The sequence below is a fragment of the Salvelinus alpinus genome, chromosome 27 (genome assembly GCF_045679555.1).
Source record: "Salvelinus alpinus chromosome 27, SLU_Salpinus.1, whole genome shotgun sequence".
NCBI lineage: Eukaryota > Metazoa > Chordata > Actinopteri > Salmoniformes > Salmonidae > Salvelinus > Salvelinus alpinus.
In genome coordinates, this window is record NC_092112.1 from 36,205,145 (window position 1) to 36,229,473 (window position 24,329).

Genomic DNA, 24,329 nt, shown 5'->3' on the forward strand with positions numbered 1-24,329 from the left:
AGGAGGAGGTGTGATGGTGTGGGGGTGCTTTGCTGGTGACACTGTCAGTGATTTATTTAGAATTCAAGGCACACTAACCAGCATGGCTACCACAGCATTCTGCAGCAATACGCCATCCCATCTGGTTTGCGTTTAGTGGGACTGTCATTTGTTTTTCAACAGGACAATGACCCAAAACACACATCCAGGCTGTGTAAGGGCTATTTGACCAAGAAGGAGAGTGATTGAGTGCTACATCAGATGACCTGGCCTCCACAATCACCAGACCTCAACCCAATTAAGATAGTTTAGGATGAGTTGGACCTCAGAGTAAAGGAAAAGAAAACAACAAGTGCTCAGCATACGTGGGAACTCCTTCAAGACTGTTGTAAAAACATTCCTCATCAAGCTGGTTGAGAGAATGCCAAGAGTGTGAAAGCACTTTTTTTGGTTACTACACGATTCCATATGTGTTATTTCATAATTTTGATGTCTTCACTGTTATTCTACAATGTAGAAAATATAAAAAATTAAGAAAACCCGCTGAATGAGTACGTGTGTCGAATCTTTTGAATGGTGCTGTATATTTTTGCGAACCCCCTGCAGTACCCACCGCAGACCAAGGTTTGAATAACCCTGACAGTCTCCTCTTCCTGTTTGGTGTATGGTAATAAAGTGTGAATTGTATCCCTGTCTCCGTCTGGTCATTTACATCCTCTAACCCGGGGCACTGGCACAGTTGTACCTAGTACCAGTTGGTGGCACTCTTTTTTCAGTGAGGAACATGTGTGTAGAATCAGGATTGGATAACTGTGTAATTCTAGGCCCCTCCCACCAATTTCAGTTGATTGAATACAGGTGTATGTATATGTGTTTGTGGGAAGCAACGATAGAGGAGAGCATAGCCTTTTAGCGCTTATCCTGATTTTAACCTGTCATAGTATTTATCTATTTATTTACAATTAATTCTACTTTTTTGGAGTAAAACTGTTCCTGACTTTAAGAAACCTTTTTATGTGCACGAGGTAATGGCCTACTTAGTCACAAGGGTGTCTGATTAAAGTAAGATAAAAAGTAAGAAGTCTCTCTCTCTCTCTCTCTCTCTCTCTCTCTCTCTCTCTCTCTCTCTCTCTCTCTCTCTCTCTCTCTCTCTCACAGTCTCTCTCTCTCACAGTCTCTCTCTCTCTCTCTCTCTCTCTCTCTCTCATATGACGTAACAATGTACATATTGCCTAAGCTTATTTTGGATATTTACAATATAAAAATGAGAATCAAAATTGTCAATGGGACAACAATAACCAAGTGTCAAAATACCCATACATTCAACAAAAACAATAAGCATACAGTAGAGTACATGTGAAGGTTGATTGGTCTGTCAGACACTGTCCCTCATCTTATGGCAGGCAGCAATGTAGTGTGCTGCCAACCCACAGCTCTCTGCGTCCTACCCCAACAGGACTGGTAGCCTATCCTCATCAGATAGGTTTCAAATTTGGGGAAATGACACTCTCTAATTGTTTTATATTTTTGACATTTTGTCAGGAAATGCAGCTCCGTCTCAGGTTCTGCTGTTGTGCAGTGGTTGCACAGCCTTTCCTTTACAGGGAGCCAGGTTTTCCTGTGTCTACCCTTCTCAATGGCAAGGCTGTGCTCACTGAGCCTGTACTTTGTCAAGGTTTTTCTAAGGTTTTGATCAGTAACCATGGTCAAATATTTAGCCACAGTGTACTGTCGATTTAGGGCCAGATAGCACTGCATTTTGCTTAGTGTTTGTGCTTGAGTTTCCCAATAAGCAATATAGTTTTGTTTTGACTGTGTTGAAATTTGGTTTATCCTGATTGATTGGATGTTCTGGTCCTGAGGCTTCAGTGTGTTAGCAGAACAGGTTTGTGAACTCAGCCCCAGGACCAGCTGGATGAGGGGACTCTTTTCTTTGCTCAGCTCTTTGAATTGCAGGGTTTGGTAGTGATATGAGAGGGGGTCACTGTACTTTAGATGTTTCCAAAACTGAATTGCTCTTTTTTGAGTTTTTATTATCAGTGGATATTGGCCTAATTCTGCCCTGCATGCATTGTTTGTAGTATTCCTCTGGACATGTGGGATAATCTTACAGAACTCTGCACGCAAGGTTTCAATGGGGTATTTGTCCCATTTGATGAAATCTTGTTTTGCAAGTGGACCCCACACCTCGCTGCCATAAAGTGCAATTGGTTCAATGACATATTCAATTCGTTTTAGCCAAATTTTTATGGGTATTTCAATTTGAATTTGCTTTTAAATGGCGTAGACTGCCCTGCGTGCCTTCTCTCTCAGTTCATTCACTGCCTCATTAAGGTGTCCAGTTGAGCTTATTTTTAAACCTAAGTAATTGTAGTGTGTGCAGTACTTTATATATTTTGTACCAATTGAGAATGTTGGTCTAATTCCCTGAGATCTGGATCTTCTCTGGAAAATCATTATTTCTGTCTTTTGGGGGTTTACTGCCAGGGCCCAGGTCTGGCAGTACTGCTCTAGCAGGTCCAGACTCTGCTGTAGGCCATGTGCTGTGGGTGACAGCAGGCATAGGTCATCTGCGAAGAGTAGGCATTTAACCTCTGAATTGTGGAGACTAACACCAGGGGCTGAGGATTTTTCTAGAATAGTGGCCAATTCGTTGATGTAAATATTGAAGAGTGCAGGGCTCAGATTACAACCCTGATGAAGGCCCCGCCCCTGGTTAAAGAATTCTATTATTTTCTTGCCAATTTTAATGCTGCACGTATTGCCAGTATACATTGTTTTAATTATGTCATATGACACCACTTTCAATAACTTAGAACAGTTCTGTATGCCAAATAGAATCAAATGCTTTTTGGAAGTCGATAAAGCAAGTGTATATTTTGGCATAATTTTGGTGAACATGTTTATCTATCAGGGTGTGTAGGGTGTAAATATGATCAGTTGTGCAATGTTTTGGTATAAATCCAATTTGGCTTTTACTCAAGATATTGTGCTTATTAAGGAAGTTTAGAACTCTTACATTTATAATACTACAGAAAACCTCCCCCAGGTTACTGTTCACACAAATGCCTCTGTAATTGTTAGGGTCAAATTTTTCTCCGTTTTTAAAGATTGGGGTTATGAGTCCTTGATTCCAGATGTCAGGGAAATAACCTACACTCAGGATCAAATTAAACAGTTTTAATATAGCCAATTGAAATTTTTCACTAGTGAGTTTGAGCATCTCATTTAGGATGCCATCAGGTCCGCTTGCCTTTTTAAATTTGAGGGTCTGAAGTTTCTTATAGAGCTCCTGGTCAGTAATTGGGTAGTCCAATGGATTTTGATTGTCCTTTATAGGATTTTCGAATCCATTCAACTTCTCATGAATTTGTTGTTCTGCGTTTGTGTCAATTTGAACGGTTTTGTAGAGTGTTTTAAAATAGGTTGTCCATATGTCACCATTTGGTATCGCTAATTCCTCTTGTTTCGATTTTTTTAGGTTTTTCCAATTTTGCCAGAAGTTGTTTTTGTTTATGGACTCCTCAATTAGTGTCAGCTGCTTGCTGTTGTACTGTGCTTTTTTGGTTCTGAGTGTACGTTTATAGAGTTTTAAAGTCTCACAGTAATGAAGGCGTAATTCACCATTATTTGGGTCTCTGTGCTTTTGGTTGGATAGTGTTTTAAGTATTTTCCTTATAATTTTACAATCTGCATCAAACCAGTTGTCATCTGTGATCTTTTTTGTTTTGTTTTTTATCAATTTTAATTGTGCTTCTTTTGCCATTTGCCTGAACATATAGTTGATGTTTTGTACTGTTTTGTACTGCTGCTCTCTCTCTCTCTCTCTGTCTCTCTCTCTCTCTCTCTCTCTCTCTCTCTCTCTCTCTTTCTCTCTCTATCCCTCTCTTTGCCTTTTCTCTCTCCCTTACCCTCTCTCCCAGAGCCTTAGGAAGTGGTAGCTCAGGGAAAACTGTGTTCCCATTTCCCACAGCAGCTAGGATCAAGAGGATCCTGCATCCTTCCTCTATAGTCCCCTATTCCACAGCAGTCCCAGAAGATCAGCCCCACTTCAGCCCTGACTTACTGAGCCTCGCCTAGAAAGAACCAGCCAGAGAAGTCCTGGATCACTGATCTGATGGGGTTTTAATACGGAGGGCCGAGAGGGATGGGAGGGAGAGAAATAAAGAAACAAAGAGAGAGAAGTCCAATCGGTTCATTTAGAACAGGTAACCCCCAGGGGTACGCTCAATGCCATCGGGGGTACGCCAAATAAAAATGTGATTCTATACATTGGGTGAGTTTTTTATCTCGCCTGAGTAGTCTCGTTTCACTGCGCAAAATAAAATTAAACCATCTAGTTTTCAGTGAAATAACAACACAATGTCAAATACAGGTAGCCTAGTCAAATAATTAACATCCAATCACATTAACCGTTACTCTCTCGCGGGAAACCTTCACTCTTGCACATATTTAGAAATGAAACATGACAATTTGAAAAATAAGCCACGGGACTTTTTTGAGCGAGAATAAAAACTACATTCGAGTAACAAGACATGTATAATAGCAACAGATACCATTAATAAGAAGGGGTTAGGAGCATCTTATATGGTGAGCTACTGAGTGGCTAGGACAGGCAAGCCCCATACTATTGTGGAGGACTTGATTCTTCCTGCTGACACGGATATGCCTGGAACAATGCTAGGGGAAAGGCCCCAAAAAATACACAGACAACGCCTTCATCAAACAACACTGTTTCACGACGCATCAGTGACATGGCAGGAGATGTTTTGAAACAATTACTGCTTCGCATACAAGCCAGTTAATTATATGTGTTACAGCTGGATGTGTCAACAGAGGTGGCGGGCCTGGCACAGCTCCTGGTATATGTCCTTTATGTTTATGGGGGGTCAATTAAGGAAGACATTCTTCAAACCACTGGAAAGCAGGACAAGATGAGAGGATATCTTTAAAGTACTGGACAGCTTTGTGACATCAAATGGACTTTGGTGGTCAAGATGTGTTGGTATCTGTACTGATGGCGCAAAAGCCATGACAGGGAGACATAGTGGAGTGGTAACGCGCGTGCAAGCAGTTGCTTCCGACGCCACTTGGGTACACTGCAGCATCCACCGGGAGGCTCTTGCTGCCAAGGGAATGCCTGACAGCTTGAAAGATGTTTTGGACACTACAGTGAAAATGGTTAACTTTGTTCAAGCAAGGCCCCTGAACTCTCATGTATTTTCTGCATGATGCAATGATATGGGTAGCGACCATGTAACGCTTTTACAACATACAGAAGTGCGCTGCTTATCAAGGGGCAAAGTATTGACACATTTTTTTAAATTGAGAGACGAGCTTAAAGTTTTCTTTACTGACCATAATTTTCACTTGTCTAACCGCTTCCATGATGATGAGTTTCTCACACGACTGGCCTATCTGGGTGATGTTTTTTCTTGCCTGAATGATCTGAATCTAGGATTACAGGGACTCTCCGCAACTATATTCAATGTGCGGGACAAATTGAGGCTATGATTAAAAAGTTGGAGCTCTTCTCTGTCTGCATCAACAAGGACAACACACAGGTCTTTCCATCATTGGATGATTTTTTGTGTGCAAATCAACTCAAGCTTACAGACAATGTCAAATGTGATACAGTGAAGTAGTTGAGTGAGATGGGTGTGCAATTACGAAGGTACTTTCCCGAAACGGACGACACAAACAACTAGATTCATTATCCCTTTCATGCCCTGCCTCCAGTCCACTTATCGATATCTGAACAAGAGAGCCTCATCGAAATTGCAACAAGTGGTTCTGTGAAAATTGAATTTAATCAGAAGCCACTGCCATTTTTCTGGATAGGGCTGCGCTCAGAGTTTCTTGCCTTGGCAAATCGTGCTGTTAAGACACTGATTCCCTTTGCAACCACGTACCTATGTGAGATTGGATTCTCGGCCCTCACTAGCATGAAAACTAAATACAGGCACAGACTGTGTGTGGAAAATGATTTAAGACTGAGACTCTCCAATAAAACCCAAAATTGCAGAGTTCTGTGCATCCTTTCAAGTATACCCTTCTCATTAACTTGTGGTGAGTTATTCACACTTTTTGATGAACAAAAAAGGTTTTATGTGTAAGATGGCTAAATAAAGAGCAAAACTATTGGTTATTATTATATTATTATTTGTGCTCTGGTCCTATAAGAGCTCTTCGTCACTTCCCACGAGCCGGGTTGTGACAAAAACTCACACTTATTCTTATGTATAATACATGTATCGTATAGTGTGTGTGTGGCAGGCTTACAATGATGGCAAAAAACAACATATGAGAGTGCGCTGACCCTGGTGCTAGAGGGGGTACGCAGCTGGAGGTTGAATGTTTGAAGGGGTACGGGACTATCAAAAGTTTGGGAGCCACTGATTTAGAAGATACAGCCAGTCAGGGCCCTGAATCTGTTCAAGTTATCTGGTTAGTGTTTTTTTTCTTCACCCCTCCCCCTCTTTGGAGGACAAATATCTTTATTTCTTTTTTTACAGCTTTTCTGCTACATTTACATACATTTTACATATACATTTTACATACATGACACTTTTATATAAAGCAGTAACATAACAATAATACATTACTAAACATAAGCTCTTTAATCCCAACCCTCAGCCACTCTCAGCACATCCCACCTATCACCATAGACCACACTTGTTTGGTTTCCATGTGCCATATATTTTTAAATTGTGCTGTGATGTTTTACATAATATTTGTACCTTTCTAATCGTATAGCATCCACAGATTGTGAGCTAAAGGTGAAAACCTTTCCCACGAGTAATATTATATTATTTATTGAATGACTTTGACTTTCCAAATCCTCCAACACTGTTATTTGTAAGGTTAATTTAAGTGCATGTTGTGATTTTTCTAACCATTCCTGAACCTGTGGCCAGAAACAAGCTACATGGGGACCAAACCACAATAAATTATTTATTGATTCTGTCTCTTCACTGCTAAATCTACAGAGCTGAGATTGTTGTATGCCCCATAGCATTCTGTTGGTGACAACAAACTCAAAGTGTTGAATCAAGTGTAGTTTTTTGTACCAGTTCATAAACCATGTGCCATGGAATCGGTACATCACAAATCTCCTCCCATTTATTTTGCAACCTGTATGGCACAGCTGTCAATATTTTTGTCCTCAGATGAAATTGGTATATTTGTCTATTTATGGCAGTTCCTTTCAGCCAATTTGTATCTTTAATATATGGCAGACAAACAAGTTCCCTACCTTCTCCCTTTTCCACCTGCCTCCTCCCTTTTTGTGGTAGTGCTTCAATCAGTTGTAAATTTAGATTGAGCAGATATATTCACATATATTTTTGATAGCTGCGTATGTGACGTAACTCCTCCGTTTCTGTTCAGAATATCATTATTAAATATAATACCATTTAGTTTTTTTTATCCATAAAGAATGTTTTTTATTAATGAGTATATTAGATTTTTACCATAACATTTGTTGTAATATTTGTTCTATCTTTTCTGGAGGATAGAACTGAAATTGTAACCAGCTTTGTATGGCTTGTTTAAGAAAGGGCGATACTTTAAACAACATTTAATTTCCAATTAGTCGGAAATGAGAAGTTGTTTTCTGTATAAAGGCCAAAAAGGCAATTTTTGAACAAAGGATAAGCCTTTTTTAATAATCTATTGGAGAACCATTTTGGGTTTAAGTATAACTTATGTATGAGTTATGAGTGTTATAATGTTTTCCCTTGAGGAGAAAACAAGCTGTAAGGAATAAGAAGGAATTACTGTACAGTATTGGTATACTGTTCCGTAGTCAGCACTGCATTCTGCAGACATACCACAGTTTTCATTGATATTGAGTTCCGTTTGATATTGTTGGGTATCGTTTATTAATGTATTTGATATGTGTATCCTGTATTTATATGGGTAGATTGAGATCGAAATTTAGATCCAACATCTATTTTTCGAGGCCATCTATCTGTCCATCAGTCTGTCCGTCCGTCTGCCTGGTGTGATCGATAGCATCTTCATTAGCCAGATGGAATAGAAGTGGAAGGAAGCTCCAATGGAGAGCCAATCAGATAAAGGTAATGTCAGTTAGAGACTAAAGATGAAGGACGTTGCAGATCTGAATCAGTCTGGAGGAATGAATGACAAGGACAAGACTGATTCACAGCAGGGCAACAGGGGGTTGGTCTTTGTATACTGTATAGCTATGATCCAGCAACTTTCTGGACACCAAGCTAGTTTCCCTTTGTCATAAATGAACTACAATATATACTTAAGCAGGTTAGAATTACATTTCAAGACATTTAATTAAAAGAATGTTGACGACATCCACTCCTCGTTCACTCAGCCTACTCAGCCCACTGATCCCACTCGCACAGACCTACCCTACGTCTTAACCTCTTTCTCTCCTTTCTCTCCAGATGGAATCCTGTGACTAGTGATGTCCGGAGGCAACAACAACCTGCCTTCTTGACCCCATCCCTTCCTCCCATCTCCAGACCATCTCTGGAGACCTCCCATTCCACACCTCCCTCATCAACTCAACCAATGGCTGCGTCCTCTCTGACTTAAAGATGACCAGAGTCGCTCCCCTCCTCAAGAAACCAACACTCGATCCCTTTGACATCAAAAAACGACAGAGCTGTGTGGTATCCTGGGAGGTCTACCCCGGGGGTTGGTGATAGAGGGGAGGTATGTGCCACAATGTCGGCTCCCACTGCTGGGAGTACCCGAGCTGGGCACCGCGACGCTGATGGCACCAATTAGGGGAGAGTGCCAACCAGCCGTGCAGGCCAAATAAATGGAGCACGGTGGCACACCGCTGGGGAAAATGGAGAGGCAGGGACTGAGCCTACAGACAGGAACAAAGCTCCCGGGGCACGGAACCGAATACGAGGAGGCCGCCCAGAAGAAGGACCGAGCTAACTCAAAGTTATTTTGTTGTTACATCAATTTTACGTTGCCCAGTTAAAGGCGTGTTTTCTGATGAGAACCTCCCTGTCTCTGTGTCCATCTCTGTGCACTCAAACCCCCCACGGTTTACCACACCGGTATTCCTTCTTTCTTTTCCTTACAAAACACAGCGTGCTCTCTCTGACCAACTCTCTCGTTATCTCTCTCAGAACTATCATTTTGACCCTAAAGGCGTCTGCATGCTTCCCAGCCGAAATAGTTCGGAAGAGGTTGTGCATATATCATGATGACATTTAGTGACGTTTTTGTTCGTTTTGGACTTCAGTGAGCGTTTTTTCAGCTGTTTGGGGGCACCATTTTTTTCTGGAGGCAAGCTGAAGTTCGGAGTCGAAGTCTATGCCCCTCCGTCGGTAATTGGTCAACAGTAGGGAATTTTCAATAAAGGCTTTGTTGTCATTCCACGAGAGATGACTCGCTTTCCTACACATTTTTCATTAAGAAATACTGCACCAAATGTCTTAGTTAGATTTAAAATTGCGCGACTAAGATCTCCTTGGCAAAAACAACTTAAATGACCGATTTCTTGAGTTATTTTACATTAATTCTAACAAATTTGAGGAAGTGTATACTGGCTACGGCGTCTCAAAATGGACAAACAGGACAATTGACGTTTATTTTTCTCGTTTTCAAGCAAAGATCTTTTAAGCGCTAGCCGAACAGAAGCATGCTGACGCCATAACCAGTCAGGCTTCAAGGCGGCTCACTTTACTGAGACCAGTCTCCTCTGTGTCACAGGGCTCACCGCTCTACTAAAGCTGACTCTCTTTCCTCTGTTCTCATCCTCCTAGATCTATCTGCTGCCTTCGACACTGTGAACCATCAGATCCTCCTCTCCAACCTCTCAGGGCTGGGCGTCTCAGGCTCTGCAAACTCCTGGATGGCATCCTACCTGGCAGGTCGCTCCTATCAGGTGGCATGGAGAGGATCTGTGTCTGGACTACATGCTTTCACTACTGGTGACCCTCAGGCCTCTCCTCTTTTCTCTTTACATTAAGTCACTCAGCTCTGTCATATCCTCACATGCTCTCTCCTATCATTGCTATGCAGATGACCACCCAGATGACACTGGGTGGTGACACGCATCTCTGCGTGCCTGACAGATGTCTCAGCTTGGTGTTGGCCCAGCACCTCAACCTCAACAAAATGGAGCTGCTCTTCCTCTTGGGGATGGCCTGCCCGCTCCAAGACCTCTCAATCACGGTTGACAACTCCACGGTTTCCCCCTTCCCATAGAGCAAAGAATCGTAGCGTGACCCTGGACAACACCCTGTCGTTCTCTGCCAACATCAAAGAGGTGACTCACTCCTGCAGGTTCATGCTCTACAACATCTGTAGAGTATGACTTTTTCTCACACAGACAGCAGCACAGGTCCTAATCCAAGCACTTGTTATCTCCCGTCGGGACTACTGCAACTCGCTGTTTGCTGGGCTCCTCGCTTGTGCCATCAAACCCTGCAACTTACCCAGAATTCCGCAGCCCACCTGGTTTTCAACCTTCCTAAGTTCTCCCATGTCACCGCGCTCCTCCGCACACTCCACCGGATTCCAGTCAGAGCTCGCATCATCTTCAAAAACCTGGTGCTTGCCTACGGAGCAGCAAGGGGAACTGCCCCTCCTTACCTTCAGGCTAGGCTCAACCCTACATCCCAACGCGAGCACTCCCTTCCAGCACCTCTGGTCTCTTGGTCCTACCACCACAACAGAAAGGAAAATGTAATTGATACGATTGTGATGTGTTGTTGTCTCGCCTATCTGTCTTAAGATGAGTTCATTGTATGTCGCTCTGGATAACAGCGTCTGCTAAATGACAGAAATGCAAAATGCTCTTGGTTTATGAAAGAAGGATACACATTCAGTTAAGCGAAAAATGAACTATAGTCTATTGCTCTCTGAGGGCTCTGCAAGGCTTTCCGTTTGCTATCTATTTAGCTATTTTCCAAAGTATTCAATACACTGTATTGTCCCGGCTGTCGGCTTTCTTATAAATGACTCCAGCTCATAACTCTATATCTGCTGTTCCTGTCTCTTCTTTTAAGAGAAATCTCCCCCTCAGCCATCTGAAAGCTAACTGCTAACCCCTTCTCTCCCAGCGTTTATTGATCCATCTCCTATCACCCTACAGGAGCTCTATTTCAAATCTAAAAGAAAACATTAGCCTGTCGCGAACCGCTCGCTCTCGATCCGGCCCTCTTTCAGCCCTCTCGCCATCTCTCTCCGCTATCGTATCGAGGAGTCATCAGTCAGTGGAACGAGGGAATCAAGTGTGTGTGTGTGTGTGTGTGTGTGCTCTGTAGGCTCTGTGCTGTGCGGGTCGAAGTGACTGCTGTACCTTCCATTACCGTGCCAGTCAGTGAGTGATTGCCTTGCAGATGGAAGGTGTGGAATATGAATGAAGTGATCCTTAACGAGAGGGTGTATTAGAGGAGCCTGCACAGCTCTGATCTGTCTATCCCATTGGCACACACGCATGACCCCCCCCACACACACACACGCCCACACGCCCACACACACACACACACACACACACACACACACACACACACACACACACACACACACACACACACACACACACACACACACACACACACACACACACACACACACACACACACACACACACACACACACACACACACATTGTGCTTTCTGTCTCTCTCCCGGAGCATGGAGGAACACAGGGAGAACACAGTCCTTCCCATAGCTACCTGCCTGGTTGGTTCCCTTTTCTATGCATTTGATATAAGACTCATTTGAGGGAAGACCGGCCCAGTGTTCTTTTCTATGTGTTTTTATATTCCAAACCAAGGGAGGACCACTTCAATGAAATGTCTGTTCCCGCCATCTCACAGAAACATCAGAGTGGGAAACATTTTCTACTAGTGCACTCCTCCAGAAAGGAGGACTAGTAGAAGACGTAGAAGACAGTGCATGCGTTCCACTATTCCCTACAAAGTGCACTACTTTTGACCAGAGCCCTTTGGGACACAACCAGTGAAAACATAATGCAATGTCCACTTGATTTATGTGTTTTAGTTTTCTCTTTCCCTGCTTCCTTTCTTTGTTGAGGAAACAACAGAGGGAATGGAATGAGTCATGTAGGCCTATTGTATGGAGCTTTGGTTTGATAAGAATTTACCCTCCCACTGGGCACACACTGGTTGAATTCATGTTGTTTCCTCAATTAATCTGACAAGCCTTTCAGCGTCCTTGTCCTGTTTCAAAAAGACCCATGACAGGAAGCAACATGCTCCCATCTTCTCCCACTTCTCTCTTTCTTCCTTCTGTCCTACCAAAACCCATACATTCATCTGATTCTTGTCCCTATGACTTTCTCTGGCTTTCTCCTCCACAAACACACACAATGGCCCCCAACATTCTGACAACATCACAATGAAGAACACACACACACACACACACACACACACACACACACACACACACACACACACACACACACACACACACACACATACACACACACACGGAATGTCCTTAGAAGTTGTGACAGAATCACAATGCAGTGCTGCCTCTCTGCTAGAAAACAATTGTGCTGATAATGACTGTGATGTACAGTAGATGCTTGGGCTGCAGGTGGAATGAAGCAGGAGTAGGAGGCCTTTTGGGACGCGTTCCTTGGTATTTCTGCCCCTACCTGGGGCGGCAGGTAGCCTAGTGGTTAGAATGTTGGACTAGTAACCGAAAGGTTGCAAGACCAAATCCCTGAGCTGACAAGGTAAAAATCTGTTGTTCTGCCCCTGAACAAGGCAGTTAACCCACTGTTCCTAGGCAGTCAATTTGTTCTTAACTGACTTACCTAGTTAAATAAAGGTAAAAAAAAATAAATAGCTGGTCTAAATTGGTCAGACACAAATAGAGTTTTTCTGTTCTAGACAGAAACTATCTGAAATCCGACTGGTCAGAGAAACAGAAGTTTAATTCTAGAAGTGTGTTTTTGGTATGGAGGAATTTCCACCATTTTGTTTTTGGCCTGTTTTAAAGTCAAGGAGCCTTCTAACAAACTGTATCCGAATTCACTCTGGGTGTCAAGGTCAACTGAGGGTCAAGGTTATACAACCCAAGTCAATGGCTGAAACACATTCCTCTATTTGTGCATCTGTGAGTGTGTTTCTGTGACTACAGGAACGGATAGGAGCGCATCTTTCCCTTATGAATTATTTCTGCTTCCGAGTCTGTGTGCGTGCGTGCCCACACTTCTATATCTGTGTGTATGTGTGCTTCCGTGTTTGAGTTGCAATCTCCCTGCGATCATCAGGCCAAAGTCTGAGGCACTTAGGTATCACACAACTTGCCATGCCAGGTGTCCGGGTGCACAGGTGCCATGGCCAACATCTCCATGCTGTCTGGAGCCAGGGCAGCTCTACACTGAAACACTGCATGGCATCAGAAAGCCTGACACAGTATTCATAGCCCGGTATTAGTTAAAGCTGTGACGAGAGTCACTTCCCATGTTGAATAGTAAGATGGAAGGCTGTGGAGTAGAGTCTAGTGGAACTGAGGTGGCCCCTTTCTATTCATACAGTATACAGTATACTTATGTCGGGCCCAGAGTTTTTCCTGGTCAACTCTTGAGATTTTTTTTTTGTAATTCTGAATTTAAAACATGAACACCAAACGTTGCATTCAATGCCCGCTCAATATTACAATGTTGTATTCAATGCCCGCTCAATATTACAATGTTGCATTCAATACCCGCTCAACATTACAATGTTGTATTCAATGCCCGCTCAATATTACAATGTTGCATTCAATGCCCACTCAACATTACAATGTTGCATTCAATGCCCGCTCAATATTACAATGTTGCATTCAATGCCCACTCAACATTACAATGTTGCATTCAATGCCCACTCAACATTACAATGTTGCATTCAATGCCCACTCAACATTACCATGTTGCATTCAATGCCCACTCAACATTACAATGTTGAATTCAATGCCCACTCAACATTACAATGTTGCATTCAATGCCCACTCAACATTACAGTGTTGCATTCAATGCCCACTCAACATTACAATGTTGCATTCAATGCCCACTCAACATTACAATGTTGCATTCAATACCCGCGCAATATTACAATGTTGCATTCAATGCCCACTCAACATTACAATGTTGCATTCAATGCCCACTCAACATTACAATGTTGCATTCAATGCCCACTCAACATTACAATGTTGCATTCAATGCCCACTCAACATTACAATGTGTCACGCCTGCTCCCGCTCTCCCTCCCTGGCTCTCGAGGGCGCCAGGCTGCCCAGCACTACGCACTCCTGCCACCAGCATTATGCACACCTGTTTCCCTCGTCACGCGCATCAGCAATTCATTGGACTCACCTGACCTCAATCACCTGCTTTCATTACCTCCCCTATATCTGTCTGTTCCTGAGGTTGTTCCCAGCTTCAGCATTATTGTCGTCATGTCGTTCTGTTCCCCCTGTTCTGACGCTGTTCCTGTTCTATCACTTGTCCGTTCATTACATGCTCTCTCCTTGCTTCTCATCTCCAGCGTCGGTTCTTACACAATGGACATGAGTCATGTTTGAAAGCCGATAGATCAGGGATCATCAACTACACTGAACAAATGATAAACACAACATGTAAGGTGTTGGTCCCATGTTTCATGAGCTGAAATAAAAGTTACAGGAAATGTTCCATACGCACAAAAAGCTTATTTCTCCAAAATTCTGTGCACAAATATGTTTACATCCCTCTTAGTAAGCATTTCTCCTTTGCCAATATAATCCATCCACCTGACAGGTGTGGGATATCAAGTAGCTGATTAAACAGCATGATCATTACACAGGTGCACATTGTGCTGGGGACAGTAAAAGGCCACTTTCAAATGTGCAGTTTTGTTACACAACACAATGCCATAGATGTCTCAAGTTTTGACGGAGCGTGCAATTGGCATTCTGACTGCAGGAATGTCCAGCAGAGCTGTTGCCAGATAATTGAATGTCGTTTTAGAGAATTTGGCAGTATGTCCAACCGGCCTCACAACTGCAGACCACGTGTATGGCGTCGTGTGGGTGAGCGGTTTGCTGATGTAAATGTAGGGAACAGAGTGCCCTATGGTGGTGGTGTGGTTATGGTATGGGCAGGCATAAGCTACGGACAATGAGCACAATTGCATTTTTTGATGGCAATTTGAATGCACAGAAATACCGTGATGAGATCCTGATGCCCATTGCGAGGCCTACTTTTTAAAAAGTATCTGTGAATGACAGATGCATATCTTCATTCCCAGTCATGTGAAATCCATAGATTAGGGCCTAATTTATTTATTTAAATTGACTGATTTCCTCAAATGGACTGTAAAATCTTTAAAATTGTTGCATGTTGCGTTTATATATTTTTTTCAGTATAGATTTAGCCACAGGCTTTATCTTAAGTGGATGATCAGGGGGTCGGAACATAATAACAAATCATTTGTGGACTGCACATTGACCGCAAGAAGCCCAAACAAATATCATATTGGACTAAAACATAATCATTTCAAACCTTGCTTACATTTGTATACGATCACATATTATACACTGAGTGTAGACAACAATAAGGACATCTGCTCTTTCCATGGCATAGACTGACCAGGTGAATCCAGGTTAAAGCTATTATGCTTTATTGATGTCACTTGTTAAATCCACTTCAATCAGTGTAGATGAAGGGGAGGATGCAGGTTATAGGATTTGTAAGCCTTGAGACAATAGAGACATGGGTTGTGTACAGTGGGGCAAAAAAGTATTTAGTCAGCCACCAATTGTGCAAGTTCTCCCACTTAAAACGATGAGAGAGGCCTGTAATTTTCGTCATAGGTACACTTCAACTATGACAGACAAAATGAGAAAAAAATATCCAGAAAATCACATTGTATGATTTTTTATGAATTTATTTGCAAATTATGGTGGAAAATAAGTATTTGGTCACCTACAAACAAGCAAGATTTCTGGCTCTCACAGACCTGTAACTTCTTCTTTAAGAGGCTCCTCTGTCCTCCACTCGTTACCTGTATTAATGGCACCTGTTTGAACTTGTTATCAGTATAAAAGACACCTGTCCACAACCTCAAACAGTCACACTCCAAACTCCACTATGGCCAAGACCAAAGAGCTGTCAAAGGACACCAGAAACAAAATTGTAGACCTGCACCAGGCTGGGAAGACTGAATCTGCAATAGGTAAGCAGCTTGGTTTGAAGAAATCAACTGTGGGAGCAATTATTAGGAAATGGAAGACATACAAGACCACTGATAATCTCCCTCGATCTGGGGCTCCACGCAAGATCTCACCCCTTGGGGTCAAAATTATCACAAGAACGGTGAGCAAAAATCCCAGAACCACACGGGGGGACCTAGTGAATGACATGCAGAGAGCTGGGACCAAAGTAACAAAGCCTACCATCAGTAACACACTACGCCGCCAGGGACTCAAATCCTGCAGTGCCAGACGTGTCCCCCTGCTTAAGCCAGTACATGTCCAGGCCCGTCTGAAGTTTGCTAGAGAGCATTTGGATGATCCAGAAGAAGATTGGGAGAATGTCATATGGTCAGATGAAACCAAAATATAACTTTTTGGTAAAACTCAACTCGTCGTGTTTGGAGGACAAAGAATGCTGAGTTGCATCCAAAGAACACCATACCTACTGTGAAGCATGGGGGTGGAAACATCATGCTTTGGGGCTGTTTTTCTGCAAAGGGACCAGGACGACTGATCCGTGTAAAGGAAAGAATGAATGGGGCCATGTATCTTGAGATTTTGAGTGAAAACCTCCTTCCATCAGCAAGGGCATTGAAGATGAAACGTGGCTGGGTCTTTCAGCATGACAATGATCCCAAACACACCGCCCGGGCAACGAAGGAGTGGCTTCGTAAGAAGCATTTCAAGGTCCTGGAGTGGCTTAGCCAGTCTCCAGATCTCAACCTCATAGAAAATCTTTGGAGGGAGTTGAAAGTCCGTGTTGCCCAGCAACAGCCCCAAAACATCACTGCTCTAGAGGAGATCTGCATGGAGGAATGGGCCAAAATACCAGCAACAGTGTGTGAAAACCTTGTGAAGACTTACAGAAAACGTTTGACCTCTGTCATTGCCAACAAAGGGTATATAACAAAGTATTGAGATAAACTTTTGTTATTGACCAAATACTTATTTTCCTCCATAATTTGCAAATAAATTCATTAAAAATCCTACAATGTGATTTTCTGGATTTCTTTTTCTCATTTTGTCTGTCATAGTTGAAGTGTACCTATGATGAAAATTACAGGCCTCTCTCATCTTTTTAAGTGGGAGAACTTGCACAATTGGTGGCTGACTAAATACTTTTTTGCCCCACTGTATGTGTGCCATTCAGAGGGTGAATGGGCAAGAGAAAGGATTTAAGTGCCTTTAAACAGAGTATGGTAGTAGGTGCCAGGTGCACTGGTTTGTATCAAGAACTGCAACGCTGCTGGGTTTTTCACTGTCAACAGTTTCCCATGTGTATCAAGAATGGTCCACCACCCAAAGGACATTCAGCCAACTTGGCACAACAGTGAGAAGCATTGTAGTCAACATGGGCCAGCGTCCCTGCGGAACACTTTCGACACCTTGTAGAGTCCAAGTCCCAAAGAATTGAAGAATCTCTATTATGCGTGAGAATACTTTGGATTAGATTTCCAAAACTAAAATCACTTGGATCTAATTTGCTGGTGTTTATACCATTTTTTTCTGTCTAACAGTTGCACAGAAAACTTGGAGGGCCAAATAAAACCATTGAATTTGTCCCACGGGCCGCCAGGTGGTGAACCCTGTGATAGATAGATAGCCCCAGGCATGACACCACAGGATCAGAGGGTGATGAATGCAACACTTCTCTGTATTCTCTCTGTCTCTCTGTGAGGAGTCAGTGGATTGTCTGTACAGGCTGGGAGGGATGCGGTAGAACACGCAGGTACCCAGGAGTGCAGAACACTCTCTCTGCGTTCAGATGAAGGTGAGCATGTGTGTGTGTGTGTGTGTGTGTGTGTGTGTGTGTGTGTGTGTGTGTGTGTGTGTGTGTGTGTGTGTGTGTGTGTGTGTGTGTGTGTGTGTGTGTGCGTGTGCGTGTGTGTGACTGCGGTCTAAGATGAAGGTGTTAAGGCTCCGGTCTGCGTCAGACTAAACCCTCCCTGACAGGTTATTCTCCTCATTATGGTGGAAAACCCATTGAAGTGAAAAAGCAGTTTCTTCTCTCACCTCCTTCTGCTTTTTCTGCTTTTTCAGTCTATCACACCTGAGTTTAAATACTTTTTGAAATAATTTCAAATAGTTTGCCTGGGCTTGATTGAGCTTGCCTGGTGCAATGGAACCAAGAGAATAGTTGGAAAAGTACAAATCTGGCACTCCAAACAGACTGAAGCAAATAGTAAAAGTATTTGAAAGATTTCAAATAGTATTTGAACCCAGGTCTGCTATTTACAAGTATACGACCCTATATGGCCCCTACTGTATCCTTCTCAAGGCCTGATGTCAGTGTGAAACGCAGCTTTAACTCTGCTCCCTCTAAGGCCCTAACATACCAGATATATCCTGCCCAGGGCTTGATGGTTACATTAGCTTGACATTTATGATGAAATATCAGTCTCTCATCATTGGTATTTCAGCATGTTATTTCACTCCACCTACAGCCTCCTGCTCCATTGATTTGAATATCCATCCTGCTTAGCACCCATCAGTTCTATCCAGTGTGTGTGTGTGTGTGTGTGTGTGTGTGTGTGTGTGTGTGTGTGTGTGTGTGTGTGTGTGTGTGTGTGTGTGTGTGTGTGTGTGTGTGTGTGTGTGTGTGTGTGTGTGTGTGTGTGTGTGTGTGTGTGTGTGTGTGTGTGTGTGTGTGTGAAAGCGCATGCGTGTATGCATCCGTGGTTTTGCCATGGGAGTAGTGGATGCCTCACACACACTAGGGAAGATAAATGGGTGTCGATTTAAAAGGACAGTTGTCTGTTTACTGACCAGAAGCAGCTGGCCAAATTCGTTTCTAATAGATATCCTTGGGAGTGTAATCACTTTGACCCCCTAATGGCCTCATCAGCCCACACACACACACACACACACACACACACACACAGAGAGAGAGAGAGAGAGGCAGGGCAGCATGCACACACACAGGCACGCACACATGCATGCACACAAAAAGTGGCAGGTAACACATGCAATGGCAGGCACACACACACACAATGCACGCAGCTGGGGCTTGCGTGTGTGTGCATGCATGTGCGTGTGTGTGTATGAGGGAACATGTGTTGTGGGAAGGTGGTAAAGCATGATGCAGCATGATTAGGGTCCTCATGGCTTCATGGTTAATAGATAGCAGGGGAGCAGATGGTGTCCTGTTGGAGTAGGCAGGTCACCTGTGATACAAGTCAGTATTCGACGTTCATCCATGTCTGAGGACGTAGGGAGATGATGTTGAATCCGGCCACGAGGTGTTGTGGACGGGGATGGCGGATGGGTGTAAGCGTCTGCCTCTGTCTGGTTCAAAACAAAACGTTGCATGTTCGAATCCAGCGATTTTAAGTCTATCCCAAACCTTAACCCTTACCTTAACCATTCAGAGTTAATGCCTAAACGTAACCCTAACCTTAAAAATGTGGAGTTAATTCATAACTTATCCATAAACACTTCGAAATGTGACGTTTGGAATAACTTCAAAATGTGACGTTTGGAATAACTTCAAAATGTGACGTTTGAGAAACTCGGGACCCTTCTATGCACCGGTGTTCTTTATGAATAGAGGGGATAGCTACATTTGGCACATGATTCAAAAATACCTTTGCAGAAACAGAAACACGGACAGCCATACTGAAACTACTGTAATTAGACAGTGTGTCTGTCTTTGCCTGTTACACTTTATGTGAAAGTACTGTACAGTAAACACAACAGTGACATAGAGAGGCTTCTGATGTTTGACAACTTTAAGATATTTGTCGACTCTCATAGTGTATGTGGTTCTGTAGGGGAAGGAATTTAGAGAAGGCATGAGAAATGTTTGAAGAACAGGGACAGGAAATATAGAGATAGGGATGGAGAGAGAGAAAGTGACAGGGAGACGGGAGACAGGAATGCAGAGAGCAGGAATACAGTACTATATAATGCAAAAAAGGAGGTGGAGGAGGAGAGGGAAAAATAGGGACAGAGAGCGAGTGAGAGAGTAAAAGGGAGAGCGCGCGCGAGAGAGAGAAAGGGACTGGAGAGAGAGTGAGAGCATGTGAGAGAGAGAGAAAAAGAGAGCGAGAGAAAGCGAGAGAGAGAAAGAGAGATAAGGAAGGAAATAGACAGGGGGATGAATAGAGCAGGAAGTGTAATGCCATGACTCAGAAACCTCCGGTGTAGTGGGGAGGACAACCTGTCACCTCTTGCATCATTGAGCCAGGTCACATGTCACACGTCACATATAATTCTCAGTGGGGGAGAAGTCACTGAGGGGAAAGGGTCACTGCCCTCCTCCAGACTGACGAAGGAGTGCTAGACCACTAGTCTAACAAATCCAATTCAATTCAAACGTTATTATCCCAGAATGATTAGGATTGCTACAGTGATGAGGGATGACTAGGCTAGCCTGCTGCTCTTTCATGGTGTAAAATATTTACGTCATTTTCACAGTAAAATGAGCAGTTCAATTTCCAGGTCAAGGAAATCATTGTATCTCATGAAATGTTCAGGTGGAAGATCTTTAAACCTATTTGTTCAATGTACTCTAATTGATTTGTCCAATTTTTAATGAGGGAAGAGAAGATACAAGTGTTATATCTGAGAGAGGGTCCTTGAGGCTATAGTGCTCTCATGGACAGTGCTTCTCATTATGACCATGTTTATATCATCACTGCCCAGACCTCTCTCTCTCTCTCTGTGTGTGTGTACATGCTATTACCAAATCCCATCCTATTATTTCTCAGAGAGTTACTGTCTCTCTCCCTCTCCCCTCCCTCCATCCCGCTCACTCCCCCCTCTCTCATTAGACATGGTTACTGATCTAATCATTATTTCTGTACATTGTTTAGCCACATAGGCCTACCTCATATGTCACTACACCAGATTAGCTTGGATCTCAGCCCTACAAGACATGGCTACCTTATAGAACTGATAAGGGCCAGGACACATTTCAGGGCAAAACCATCAGCTTGCATTGCCAAGTAAGGGCTGCAACAGCATCATTATAGCAGGACCTTAGGCCTACCTTGGCATGATATAAACGTCACATTTCATTGAATAATAATAGCCTATTGTAATGTAGGTCAAAAGGAGGACTACCAAAGGTAACAAATATGTACCATAAGTGACTCATAAGCCATTTAAAACACGTCATCCATCAGAAGTCGTGACTCGTGAAACATTCAAGCTGCCAGTCTCTGTTTATCACTTCAGCACCATGGACAGAGTCACTACATTCAGATTCGAGAGAGTACCGTGTCATTGCATGACAACCGCAAAACAAGTCAAGTTTTCACTTTCCTAATGACTATTTAAAATCATAATCCCTGAGAGTGCCAGCCCTAGTAGCCTATCCTAGTAGGGGAATTAGGTTAATAATGAAAAGTGGCTCATAATGAGAATCACAACGCCTGGTAATTGACCACAAAACAACTCAAAACAGATAGGCTACACAACATTCCTATAGCTCAGCACGATGATTTTGACATTAGGCTTACTTGGCCTGAGGGCCAAACTTTCCCTCCTTTCAGTCGTCTTTTCTACGTCTTTAAATGGCGTGTTTTGGGGAGTGAGTAGAGGGCGGGACGTGAGAGTGAGTGAGAGTCCAGTGCGAGCCCATCAGTTGCGCCGAGGAGAGCGAACGGCCCTGGGATAAGCGCGTTCACAAAGAGAGAGAGACAGGCTCGAGCCAGGGACAGAGAGAGACTGCTGTTCTGTTCAGCACTAGGCTACTGCGCTGCGCGCTTCACTGTTAATAACCTTCTCATCCCCTCATCATCACCACCAGCATCACGACCCCTATACTGGATGTGCTACAACCAAAGAGCGTTTTGCTGTATATGGGACTTTGTTTTGGATTATTGGGATATTGTTTGGATCTACATAACATAAATAAAGGTAAGAATCGCAGTATATATGATGTTCTTTAATTGATTGAGTGTAGCGGATAAAAAGACTCAAGTAGCCTAGGCTATAGCTTATAACACCGTGTTGGGTGTATTTGTAATTATTCACAAGCTTATCTTTGGATATGATTACAGTGAGTCACATTAATTTCGCATGGACTATTTTTGGAAAAGACGATATGTCCACACAAAACACAAAATAGTTAACTAGGTTAATATGGCATTTGAAACAAATGATTTGTGGATAAGGTCGAGGCATATTATGAGGCTACACATAGCTCGTCATGTTGAGGAGCGAAATGCATGCATTAAAAAGTTTCAGTTCGTTAAACGGCTGTAAAAGGGTAATTCCAGAATTTATGTGACCTTTGCGAAGTGTAAAAAACGTTTGATTTCACGTAATTTTTTACATTCTGTCATAAAGAGTACATGTTTTCCCATCTCAAGAGGTAAAAAAGAAGGACAAAAAGTATGGTAAGCGCCAAATAAAGTAACATGGTTGACATAAACAGGGTTGACAATTCCATCTTAAATCAGCCATGAATACCGTTGTGACAGGGGGAACGGAAGCTTGTTGTGTGCAACAGGGAGGGGCAATTTAATACAAGTTTAACCCCAAAATGTAATTGTTAAAACATTTCAAGCCTGTCTCTCTACCGGGCTGACCTGTTATGCTTAGACCCACTCATTATTCCACCACAAAACCCCAGAAAATTGGCAAAAAGTCTAGACCCAGATCACCTGCTTTTACTCTATATTTTTAAAGGAATAGTTTCTCCATATTAAAACGAGACTTCAGTTCATTTAACAGGATTGACCTTAAAAGTAGAGACATATGTAATTCAATCGCTAATCACATGAAATAAATAATAATCTTCAAAAATGACATTGTCAAAGCAACAAAATAATTAGGGCTTTACAATGATGGTGAAACTTGGAGAAACGTTGGGAAGTGGGTTAAAGAAATGACAAGGTTGACGGAGGGACATGTTAAAATGCTGAATTTTGGCACTTCAGCAAGCATTTATTGAATTATCCATGTGGTCTATATTAAAGGGTACTTAATTTAATATAACATTAGTAAAAAATGAATATTGGCACTCTTTTTGTGGAATGACCAATACATGCGCTCCCCACATTGCGCCAAGCTTTCGGGGACTAGGCATCTGAATTACGTGGGAAAAGCGTGATATGAACTATTTCGACGAATTCATCAACCCTTCTGTAATCTCGAAAGTATGTTCCAAAACAAGAAGGAAGGAACCCAAACCATCTACCGACTCATCGGTCAAATCCTCACATCCCCCAGACTGCCCCCGTGCGTGGAGCGGGAGAAAAGCGCAACGAGAGACAGCATCACGAAGTAGGTTACGTTTTACTGAATCTCTGTTAAAATGATCTTTCTTTTGCGCCCTCTTTAAAATATGTTCTTTTAAACGATAGGAATAGTGTATTATGGCAGGAGATATGGCTTAGTCTAAGAATTGAACTTTGCTAAGCCAGGCATGTGGACGGGGCATCCTAGTAGGCTGTTTGATGTAAGGATACGGCTACATATTTATAATTCAAGGCAACCCTTCAAACTGATGTTCTAAACATGTGGATTGAGGCACACGTTTTAGTCAGGAATGCAGGCCTATTTTCGAATTGACTTTTGAAATGGCTCATGTGGACCGTAAACCCTATAAGAGTCAAACTACGAGCACCCATTTCACCTATATGACATTATTATCTGTAGGTACAGTAATGACAGAAAACTACAAAGCTGAAAAGTGTGCTTGTCATGTTGTGCATTTCGAAGCAGCGGTGTGGCGCTCCATCGCGTGTCAAAGTCTGTTTGGCGTGATTTGATGCGAAATTAAACCGAGCCTTCAATGAGAGAGAATCTCCGTGCGAGTGAATGTGACAGATAAAGAACGCAGCAGGAGGGAGGCAGAGAGAGGAGAGTTCAGCTCACACTGACTGCGAGATACATTACGGCCGGTTTAGTCGTCGACAGAAACCGTTGTCGATATACTGTATCTCCAACAATGAAGACAAAATTAATCATTTATGCCAAGTCAATGTCTATACGGTAACGGTATCGCGTGACACTGCAGTTAAATAATTAAGCGTATATGTAACGGGAAATACAGGCCTATAAGGTAATGCGTAATTCATTCGTTTTAACTCCAACAGCAATTACAGACCTAATAAAAAAAAAAACGTAGACCAATACAGAGGAGCAAAGCCAACAGTTTATTATAATGGGAGTCCCTGAATCTGTAATATAACCCCTGAAACATT

At 42.8% G+C, this 24,329-nt stretch overlaps 1 protein-coding gene across 1 annotated transcript in view; it reads left to right on the forward strand.

Moving 5' to 3' along the window:
• The first annotated feature begins 21,780 nt into the window (after positions 1-21,780).
• The window catches only part of LOC139555874 (neurexin-3b-like), a 112,848-nt gene continuing 110,299 nt past the window's right edge, over positions 21,781-24,329 (forward strand). The window contains exon 1 of the mRNA XM_071369242.1: positions 21,781-22,035. The gene's annotated coding sequence lies outside the window, so the exon portion shown is untranslated. The remainder of the gene's footprint in view (positions 22,036-24,329) is intronic.